Source organism: Myxocyprinus asiaticus, chromosome 29 (genome assembly GCF_019703515.2).
Source record: "Myxocyprinus asiaticus isolate MX2 ecotype Aquarium Trade chromosome 29, UBuf_Myxa_2, whole genome shotgun sequence".
Classification (NCBI taxonomy): Eukaryota; Metazoa; Chordata; class Actinopteri; order Cypriniformes; family Catostomidae; genus Myxocyprinus; species Myxocyprinus asiaticus.
In genome coordinates, this window is record NC_059372.1 from 1039796 (window position 1) to 1051331 (window position 11536).

The 11536-nt window shown below is 51.7% G+C and overlaps 1 protein-coding gene across 1 annotated transcript in view; it reads left to right on the forward strand.

Moving 5' to 3' along the window:
- The window catches only part of camta2 (calmodulin binding transcription activator 2), a 248222-nt gene that overhangs the window by 203343 nt on the left and 33343 nt on the right, over positions 1–11536 (forward strand). The gene's annotated exons all lie outside the window — the stretch shown is intronic.

An 11536-nucleotide genomic window follows, 5' to 3' on the forward strand; every position in this document is an offset into this window, starting at 1 on the left:
GTGTTACTAAGATGACAGGATCTGCTGGACAAGCCGCCTCTGCCCTGCACGCCATGGCTCTCCTAAGCCAAGGTGCTGAAAGAACTGCACGAGAGTAGTTCCACCCTAGATTTGATGCAGGAACTGCGCTCGGCGACCGACCTCGCTCTCCGGGCGACAAAGGTCACAGCGCAGTCTCTCGGGCGGACAATGGCCACACTAGTGGTCCAGGAGCGCCACCTTTGGCTCAACCTGGTCGAGATGGGCAAGGCCGACAAGACACGGTTCCTTGCTGCCTCCATTTCCCAGGTGGACCTATTCGGCGACACCGTCGAGGACTTTGCCCAGCAGTTCTCGGCGGTGAAGCAGCAGACGGAGGCAATCCGGCACATCCTGCCCCGGTGCAGCTCAAGATCCCGCACCCCATCTGCTCGTTGCAAAGGGTGTCCCCCTGCGGTGACTGCACCAGCTCCGCCGCAGCCCGCCCCTTCGGCCTGGCCCCAGCGTGGAGCCCACCGCAGGAAGCCAACACCACCCGTCTCACAGCCGGCGCCGAAGAACCCACAGAGGTCCTCGAAGCGCCCCTGAGACAGGCGACCCAGGGACGAGGGAACCCACTCACGTGGAGCTGGTAAGAAGACCACTCCATCCCCCGGTGGAGGGCCGGATGGAAAATCTTTTGTTGCCTTTTTGTTTGATTTCGCCGCATGCCCAAGTGGCTGCGGTACCCAACAGTTCAGCAAAAGAGCGGCTTCCTTCCTCCCTGGGTCACATACCCGGTGTGTACAGTCGTCACCACGACTACCACCCACAGGCTTTTTCTTGCAGGATTGGCGCTCCAACGGTGGCCTTTCCGCCCCTGAGTGCCCAGCTGTGGCACACAGCCGCCCCGATGTGGCAGTCTCCACGGGTTACGAGGACAGGCCTCTTCCTCCCCCATCCCAGGCTGTTCCGGGGGTGGTCACAAGGAGCCAGGTAAGTGCTTCGATGTCCCTAGACTCAGCACGGCCACGACGTGGTGTGGCACCTCGCGCTCCGCCCCACCACGAGGCCCCACCTGCCGGTACGTCCGACAACGTTGTCCCCTTGGTCCCCCTCGTGCAGAACTTGGACGCGTGGCTCACGCTTTCCAATCTGTCGCGATGGCTGATCCAGACCGTCTGACTCAGCTACGCGATTCAGTTTGCCAGGTGCCCGCCCAGGTTCAGCGGTATTCACTTCACCTTGGTCAAGGGCAAAAACGCTGCCACCCTGCGTGCGGAGATTGCTACCCTCCTACGGAAGGACGCGATAGAACCTGTCCCTCCAGTCGAGATGAAGAAAGGGTTTTACAGCCCCTACTTCATTGTACCGAAAAAAGGCGGTGGGTTGCGTTCAATCTTGGACCTGCGAGTACTGAACCGGGCTTTACACAGACTCCCGTTCAAGATGCTGACGCAAAAACGCATTCTGGCGAGCATCCGGCATCAAGATTGGTTCGTGGCGGTAGACCTGAAAGATGCGTACTTCCACATCTCGATCCTTCCTCGACACACACCCTTCCTGCGGTTCACGTTCGAGGGTCAGGCGTATCAATACAAAGTCCTCCCTTTCGGCCTGTCCCTGTCTCCTCACATCTTTACGAAGATCGCAGAGGCTGCCCTTGCCCCGTTAAGGGAGGTGGGCATTAGCAGTCTCAACTATCTCGACAACTGGCTAATCCTAGCTCACTCTCGAGACATGTTGTGCGCACACAGGGACCTGGTGCTCTCACACCTCAGCCGACTAGGGCTTCGGGTCAACGGGGAAAAGAGCAAGCTCCTCCTGGTTCAGAGCATCTCTTTTCTCGGTTTGGAGTTGGACTCAGTCTCCTTGATGGCGCACCTTACGAACGAGCATGCTAAGTTGGTGCTGGCCTGTTTGAAGGTGTTCAAACAGAGAGCAGAGGTTCCACTGAAACTTTTTCAGAGGCTCCTGGGGTATATAGCATCCTCGGTGGTGGCCACCCCACTTGGGTTGATGCATATGAGGCCGCTTCAGCACTGGCTCCAGACTTGAGTCCCAAGATGGGCATGGTGCCACGGGACACATCGCGTGGCCATCACGCCGGTCTGTCACCGTCTTTTCAGCCCTTGGACCAACATCTCGTTTCTACGAGCATGTGTTCCTTTAGAACTGGTCTCCAGGCGCGTCGTGGTCACGACAGATGCCTCCAAAACGGGCTGGGGTGCTGTTTGCAACGGGCACGGATGGGTCCGCAACTGCATTGGCACATCAACTGCCTTGAGTTGTTGACAATTCTGCTTGCCCTGCAGAGGTTCCGGCCGTTGATCCAGGGCAAGCACATGTTAGTTCGGACAGACAGCACAGCAACGGTAGCATAAGTCAACTGCCAAGGCAGTCTGTGCTCTCGTTGTATGTCACAACTCGCCCGCTGTCTCCTCCTCTGGAGTCAGCAGCACTTCAAGTCGCTGCGAGCCACTCACATCCCGGGCAACCTCAACACTACAGCGGACGCGCTGTCACGGCAGGTTACCCTCAGGGGAGAGTGGAGACTCCACCCTGAGGTGGTCCAGCTGATTTGGAGTCGATTCGGATGGGCACAGGTGGACCTGTTCGCCTCTCAAGAATCCTCCCACTGCCCGCTCTGGTACGCCCTCACTGAGGCTCCCCTCGGCATAGATATGCTGGCACACAGCTGGCCCCCTGGCCTATGCAAATATGCATTTCCCCCAGTGAGCCTGCTTGCACAGACCCTGTGCAAGGTCAGGGAGGACGAGGAGCAAGTCGTCCTGGTAGCACCCTACTGGCCCACGCAGACGTGGTTCTCGGACCTCACGCTCCTCGCGACAGCTCCCCCCTGGCGAATTCCCCTGAGGAAGGACCTTCTTTGTCAAGGAAGGGGCACCCTCTGGCACCTGCACCCAGACCTCTGGAATCTCCATGTCTGGCCCCTGGACAGGACGTGGAAGACCTAAGCGGTCTACCGCCTGTGGTGGTAGACACGATCACTCAGGCTAGGGCCCCCTCTACGAGGCACCTGTATGCCTTTAAGTGGCATCTGTTCGCTAAGTGGTGTTCTTCCCGACACGAAGACCCCCAGAGATGTGCAGTCAGATCAGTTCTTTCCTTCCTGCAGGAGAGGCTGGAAAGGAGGCTGTCCCCTTCCACCTTGAAGGTGTACGTTGCCGCCATAGTAGCACACCACGACGCAGTCGACGGTAAGTCCTTAGGGAAGCACGACCTGATCATCAGGTTCCTGAGAGGCGCCAGGAGGCTGAATCCCTCCAGACCGTGCCTCGTTCCCTCATGGGACCTCTCCGTAGTTCTTCAGGGTCTACAGAGAGCCCCCTTTGAGCCTTTGCAGTCAGCCGAGCTTAAGGCACTCTCCTTGAAGACTGCCCTCCTGACTGCGCTCACTTCCATCAAGAGGGTAGGTGACCTGCAAGCGTTCTCTGTCAGCGAAACGTGCCTGGAGTTCGGTCCGGGTTACTCTCACGTGATCCTGAGACCCCGACCAGGCTATGTGCCCAAGGTTCCCACCACCTCTTTTAGGGACCAGGTGGTGAACCTGCAAGCACTGCCCCAGGAGGAGGCAGACCCAGCCCTGTCGTTGCTGTGTCCGGTGCACGCTTTATGCATCTATTTGGATCGCACACAGAGCTTTAGAATCTCTGAGCAGCTCTTTGTCTGCTTTGGTGCACAGCGGAAAGGAAGCGCTGTCTCCAAGCAGAGGATCGCCCACTGGCTCATTGACGCCATAACTATGGCATATCTCGCCCAGGACATGCCGCCCCCGGTAGGGCTACGAGCCCATTCTACCAGAGGTGTAGCGGCTTCCTGGGCCCTGGCCAGAGGTGCTTCTCTAACAGACATTTGCAGAGCAGCGGGCTGGGCAACACCCAACACCTTTGCAAGGTTCTACAACCTCCGGGTGGAACCAGTTTCGTCCCAGGTAGTGGCACGCAACACAAGCGGATAAGCCCAGGATAGCTGGCCGGGTGTATCGCTTGCACATAGCACCTTCCACCTCCCTTGGAGCTGAAGACGTGCGCCATTAATTCCCAGTAGTGTTCACAAACTTTGTTCCCTGGTTGACTTCCTCCGAGCCCTGTGGCAGTCGAGTTTTCGGAGAGACTCGCTGCCGGCCCAGTACACGTGCTAATTAAAAGTCCTGTTCTGGGGTAGGTGCTCCGCATGTAGTGGTTCCCTGTAAGGCTAACCCCATGCGATATATATATCTTCCGCTAGTTCGTTTCCCTGTTGGCAAACTGCGTCTTCCTTGGGCAGAGCCCCTCTGCCCCAGTCTCCATGTTTGTAGTAACCTTGAAGACTCTCCACATGGTTGGAAAGACCATGTGACGTATTCTTCCACTTAAATACCCCCCCCCTTTGGGCGAGGTGTGGTCTCTGCGGTGTCTTCCCCTTAGGAGGGAGACCCCCCGACTAGACCTGGCAGCCCAGTCGGATAATCCCCCTTCTTTTTTAGGGAGTGGAAAAAAAGAAGGGGAAAAGAGGCCACGACTGGGTTAAGCCTGTCTCTATCTTTTGGGTAGTCGACTTGTCCCCAAAAAGGGCCTTTCGACACTCATAACTATGTTGGGGGAGGTTACGTGTCGACCTGGTGTGCTGGCTATGAGGCACACAGTAGTCTTCCCACCACACACCGCCAGTTCACATAACACAGTTCAGCCAGTTGTGGCATTTCGTATAGGGACCCCTAGTGTCACTACATCAACACAATGTTGAGTGAGTGACAGACAGGGAACGTCATGGTTACTTGTGTAACCTCTGTTCCCTGATGGAGGGAACAAGACGTTGTGTCCCTCCTGCCACAACGCTGAACTACCCGCTGAAATGGCCGGACCTTATATCGGCTCCTCGGCATAAAACCTGAATGAGTAGTTGCATACCAGCTCCTTTTATACCCATATGTCCGAGGGAGTGGCATGCAAATACCACTCGCCAATTTTCATTGGCCTTTTATCAAAGACCAGAGGTGTCTCGGGCTCCCAAGAGTGACCCCTAGTGTCACTACATCGACACAACATCTCGTTCCCTCCATCAGGGAACGGAGGTCACACAAGTAACCATGATGATTTCCTTGGTGAATCTGCCAATTTTCGATCAGATATAGTAGTTACTGTAGATAGAGCTTTAATTGTTGGTGACTTCAACATTCACATAGGTAATGAAAATGACACATTGGGATTAGCATTTATCAATATTCTAAACTCTCTTGGAGTCAGACAAAATGTGACAGGACCAACTCATCGCCATAATCATTTGCTAGATTTAATTCTGTCATTTGGATTTGATGTTGATACTATCAAAATTCTACAGCAAGAGCGAAGACATCTCAGACCATTACCTCGTCTCTTGTATGCTGCGATCAGCTAATATCACTCAAGCTACACCACGCTATCGTTCAGATAGAACTATTTTTTCGAACACTAAAGATAGCTTCACTAATCTTCCAGAACTGTCTCACATACTCAGTACTGATGAAATAACAGAAAATATAAATACAGTCTTCTCTAGCACTCTTGATAATGTCGCCCCCCCTTTGATTAAAGAAAATTAAAGAAAAAAGCCCCGCACCGTGGTACAATGATCACACTCGTGCTGTCAAGAGAGCAGCTCGGAAAATGGAGCGCAAGTGGAAGACTACAAAATTAGAGGTATTTCGTGGTGCATGGAAGGATAATGTCTGTAGCTACAGACAGGCACTAAAAGCTACCAGGTCAGCATATTTTAGCAAATTCATAGAAAATAACCACAACAATCCTGGTGTTTATTCAGTACTGTAGCTAAATTGGTTAGGAATAAAGCATCGATTGAACCAGATATTCTGTCACAGTACAATAGTAATGACTTCATGAATTTCTTTACTGATAAAATAGAAATCATCAGAAATAAAATTGGAATTATGCAATCACTAATAAAATATCATCTGCGTAAAGCAAAAGCTTATGCGCCATACCTCCTGCCACCACCCCTGGAAAATCATCTTCCTTTCTTATCACGGCTGCTAATGGTTCCAGGGCAAGACTGAACAATGATGGGGAAAGAGGGCAACCCTGCCGGGTGCCCCTATCCAGAGTAAGATAATCTGAAATTAATCCATTCATTTGTACCGCCACTATCAGGTGTCTATAAAGTAACTTAATCCAACCAATAAAAGTATTCCCAAACTTGTACATTTCCAAAATCATAAAAATATAATCCCACTCTACCATATCAAACGCCTTTTTGGTGTCAAGTGAGATTGCAGCAATCGGAGTCTGATCATTCGCCACTGACCACATGATATTGATGAAATGCGTAATGTTATCATAAGAGCTGTGGCCCCACCTGATCTATATGTATAAGAGATGTCATAACTTTACTTAAACGGTTAGCCAAAATTTTTGACAATCTTTTAACGATCAGGGAAATTGGATGGTAAATCTTACACTCGCTTGGATCTTTGTCCTTTTAAGAATCAGACTGATCCGGGCTTGCATCATGGTTGCCATTTACCTCACCAAGCTCCTCCAAGGTTATTTCAGAATCAAGATAATTTTTTGCTCAGCCGTCAGTTTAGGAAGATCTAATGGTTCAACAAAGTTTCTAATATCTTCATCAGTAGACGAAGATGTGGAACTATAGAGATCAAGATAGAATTCTTTAAAAGCATTATTAATATCAGTGGCTAAGGTAAATATTTCACCACCAGCAGATTTCACTGAGGGAATGGTAGAAAAAGACTCTCTCTGTTTTATATATCTAGCCAGAAGTTTTCCTGCTTAGTCCCCTGACTCAAAGTATGACTGTCTTGCCCGGAATATCCAAAACTCCACCTTCCGCGACAAAATAGTATTATATCTGTATTTCAATCAGGTCAGTTCTCTGAGGCCATCAGACGACATTCTGCACTTCCGCTCTGCTTCAGCACTTTTAATATTCCCTTCCAATTCCACGAGTTCTCCTGCTGTCACATATTCCCTATTTTTTGTATTGACTTTTATGTTGAAATTATTGTTTAGTTCCCATGTTCCTTTTTCCTGTTAGTTTGTAGTACTTTTGTAGTTTCATTTTATGATTGGTTTTCCCCTGATTGTTTCCACAGGTGTTCCTCGTTCCCTTGTTTGCCCCTGTGTATTTAAGCCCTTGTTTTCCCTGTTTCCTTTGTCAGTCACATGTATTGTCATGTTCTGTACCAGGTTCCCTGTGTTTTGTTTTCTTTCTTATTCTGAGTTACTTTGTTCATCTTTTGTTTCTATTAAAGGCTGCACTTAGATCCTCCACTTAGCCTGCCGTGTTACAGAAAGACTGACCAAAAAATGGATCTAGCGGCCATAAGAATTCTGCTCCTTCAACAAGGGGACCGTCCAGTTGAGGATCACATCCGTGAGTTTTTAGAGTTGGCAAATGTAGTGCATTATCCAGACCGCTCTCTGGTGGTTTTCTTCCAGGCTGGTCTGAATAGTGCACTGAGAGAACTGATGCCTCCGGCTGATCCTCACTGGATGCTCAGCGAATATGTGGAGAAGGCTCTGGAACTTTGCGGTTCCCTTTATTCAGTAGATTATGGCAGGAACCCTGGGCCAAGACCTGTGTCTTCGGCTCCTCTGTCAAGCCCTCCATGGCACCTGTCTCGAAGCCCTCCACGGCCCCTGTCTCGAAGCCCTCCACGGCCCCTGTCTCGAAGCCCTCCACGGCCCCTGTCTCCAAGTTGTATGATCTGCCACTAATGTCAGTGCGTAGGTCCATGAAGATCCTACCTCAAAAATTGTCTGTGCCCACGCCTGCCACGGTCAACGAGCCAAAGCCCACGCCTGCCACGGCCAATGAGTTGCCAGCCTCGTCTGTCCCAGAGCCAGTGTTGCCAACCTCGTCCGTACCAGAGCCAGCGTTGCCAGCCTCGACCGTCCCAGAGTCAGCATTGCCAACTTCGGCCATCCAGAGGAGGAGGAAGAGAAGAAAAGTTTCCGTTCCCAGGTCCCTTCCCATGTACACGACCACAGAGGTTGTTTCCAAGTCTCTGCCCATGCCCACGACTACAGAGGTAGTTCCCAAGTCTCATCCCATGTACATGACCACGGAGGTCGTTTCCGAGTCTCTTCCCGTGTACACGACCACGGAGGTCGTTTACGAGTCTTTGCCCATGCTCACGACTACAGAGGTCGTTCCCAAGTCCCTTCCCATGTACATGACCACGGAGGTCGTTTCCGAGTCTCTTCCCGTGTACACGACCACGGAGGTCATTTCCAAGTCTCTGCCCATGCCCACGACTACAGAGGTTGTTCCCCAGTCTCATCCCATGTACACGACCACGGAGATCGTTCCTGAGTCTCTGCCCATGTTCATGAACATGGAGGTCATTTCTGAGTCTCCTCCCATGCCCACGACCACAGAGGTCGTTCCCGAGTCTCCTCCATGCCCACAACCACAAAGGTCGTTCCCGAGTTTCTTCCCATGTTCTCGACCACGGAGGTCATTTCTCATTCATCCAGCACACTTTGTCTCGAGCCTCCTACGGCTCCACCTTTCATGGCTTCACCCCTTGAGCCTCTTCTGGCACCGCCCTCCATGGCTTTGCCCCTCGAGCCTCTCCTGGCTCCACCCCCAGAGTCTTCCATGGCTCCACCCCCAGAGACTATTCCTCCAGAGGCTCCGCCCCCAGAGACTATTCCTCCAGCGGCTCCGCCCGCTCCCCGAGACTATTCCTCCAGCGGCTCTGCCTACTCCCCCAGAGACTCCTCCTACAGCGGCTCTGCCTCCTGACCCAGTCCCTGTCCTGCGACCGCCTCCCAGGCCTCCTGACCCTGTCTCGGCCCTGCGGCTGCCTCTCAGGCCTCCTGACCCTGTCTCAGCCCTGCAGCCGCCTCCCAGGCCTCCTGACCCAGTCCCCACCTTGAGGTCATCTCCCTGGTCTCCTGGCCGTCCGCCTGATCTGCTCTGGTCTCCCTGGTCTCCTGGCCATCCACCTGATCTGCTCTGGTCTCCCTGGTCTCCTGGCCGTCCGCCTGATCTGCTTTGGTCTCCTTGGTCTCCTGGCCACCCGTCTGATTTGCTCTGGTCTCCTGGCCATCCGCCTGATCTGCTCTGGTCTCCCTGGTCTCTTGGCCGCCCACCTGATCTGCTCTGGTCTACTTGGTCCTCCGAGCCTACAGCATCGCCCTGGTTCTCCATCCCTCCGGCTCTGCCTTGGTTTCAAGCCTCCCTGACTTTGCCTTGTTCCTCTGCTCCCCTATTGTAACTGTAACTGACAATTGTGTTTCATCTGCATTATTAATATAACAAAATAACAATGTTTATTTAAAAAAAAATCACAGACATGTCTGTTGAGTGCATGAATGCAACGGCCAATCAGGGGCGTTGAAGTTTAAGTTGCCGCCGCAGAAGAAATCTGCTCAGCGCACACTAACAGACTGAGTTCTGCTGCTGCACTTTTGCGAATTATCTCATCATAAACAAGAAATGTATAAATAAGAAATGTATTGTGCAGTGTAGACAGCTTCATTGATTATAAAGGGATTGTTCTTTGCTCGCTTTCTGTATATAATATAATCACAATTTGAATAATAGTTGTTTTTCATGCTGCTAAAAGGCACAATGTGAAGTTGACCGTTTAGTCACTGTGTTGATTTACTGATGCATAGAACAATAATGAGCTAATTCAGGAACACAGTTCTCAGCTTGTTTGGGATGTGTAGCTACATAAATAATATGGCATGCAATGCATTTATATTAATCAATGTTATTAATAGTGATTACAGTATCAAAATAAATAATCTTCAATTATAATTTTAGTCACAATTGTGCAGCCCTACTCCCGCCTACAACTCCCGCAATGTAACAAGCATATTGGGTCCCGCAGCTACCGCGAGTAAAGTCATGACCTAACACGGCAGTTCACATCATAAATCACTAATGACTGCTTTGTGTTAGACCATATTTCTTGCACTTGCATCCATATGATGAGCGAGACATGCATGATGACACAGAGGCAGAAGTACTGGCAAATTCTCAATAATGGTTTAGATGCCATGACCGCTAGTGGCTGAAATAATGATCACATTTAGTTCACTGGTAATACACTGCGGCCTCGAATAAGACCATAACAGAGATCCAGATCCAAACCAAGATATTGAGTAATGAGACTGTGGCAGGGAGGAGGGCGGGGCCGGGTTATGATGCTGCACACCCGACCCCTAATAGGCTAATCAAGCCCTCAAAAGGGATAAAAATGACCTGAGGCGGCAGTTTGAGAGAGAGAGAGTTACAGACAACTGCCCTGCATGTATTTATGTTTGTGTCTTTTTGTTTTATTAAAAGATTATTTATATTTTCAGCCGGTTCTTGCCTCCTCCTTTCCATTGAACTTTGTTACAATGGTGCTGAAATCCCGGAAGGAGGAGGGCTGCGCCATAATAGAGTCCTCGCTACTACCATCCACCCCAATGGAGCAGCCGCGGCCATCCGCCAGGGGATGGAGGAGCCTGGCCGCCTGAGAGCGGAGTAATGGCCGCTGACCGCGAGGGGAGGAGGGGCTCCTAGCCGACCACCTTGCGTGGTCAGGGCCACTGCCAGGGGCGGAGGACACCCCTACCGGCCACTAAAATGCGGCGGGGTCAAGAGAGGACCACCAACCGCGAGCGTGGAGGGGCTCCTGGCTGACTGCCTGGACTGGGAGAACCGCTGCCAGGGGTGGGGGAGACCTCTACCATCCACTGAATATGCAGCAGGGCGTTCCGTCCGCCAGGGGCTGGAGGACTGCCTCAGATCCACCCGGGTAGGCATGGCTGTCATCCACTAGAGGGTGGAGGAGTGGCCGAGGACCAGGCTATGGCGTATCGGAGAACCGGCGAGTAAGTTTTTTTTTTTCTCTCTCTCTCCTCTCTCTCTCCTGGTTTCGCTCTGTGTTGGCCTTTCCCTCTTGTTTTATTGTTGTTGTTGTTTTTTCCCTTCCCTTGTCACCCTCCCAGGTCCGAAAAGGCAGGGATAGCCTGCCGGCGGATGGGGGGGGGGGTCATGCGGGGGCTCTCCGGCCTGAAGGAAAGGAGAGAGGATTGTGGCAGGGAGGAGGGCGGGGCCGGGTCGTGATGCTGCATACCCGGCCCCTAATCAGGCTAATCAAGCCCTCGAGAGGGATAAAGGTGACCGGAGGTGGCAGTTCGAGAGAGAGAGAGAGTTATGGGTAGCTGCCCTGTATGTGTTTATATTTGTGTCTTTTTTTAAATTAAAATATTATTTATATTGTCAAACCAGTTCTCGCCTCCTCCTGTCCATTGAACTTTGTTACAGAGACCCAGATCTAGACCAAGACAATGAGTAACAAGACCCAGATCCAGGCCAAGACACTGAGTAACGAGACCCAGATCCGGACCAAGACATTCAGTAATGAGACCCAGATCCAGACAAAGACACTGAGTAACGAGATCCAGATCCAGACCAAGACACTGAGTAACGAGACCCAGATCCACACCAAGACACTGAGTAATGAGATCCAGATCCAGACCAAGACATTGAGTAACGAGACCCAGATCCAGACCAAGACACTGAGTAATGAGATCCAGATCCAGATCCAGAC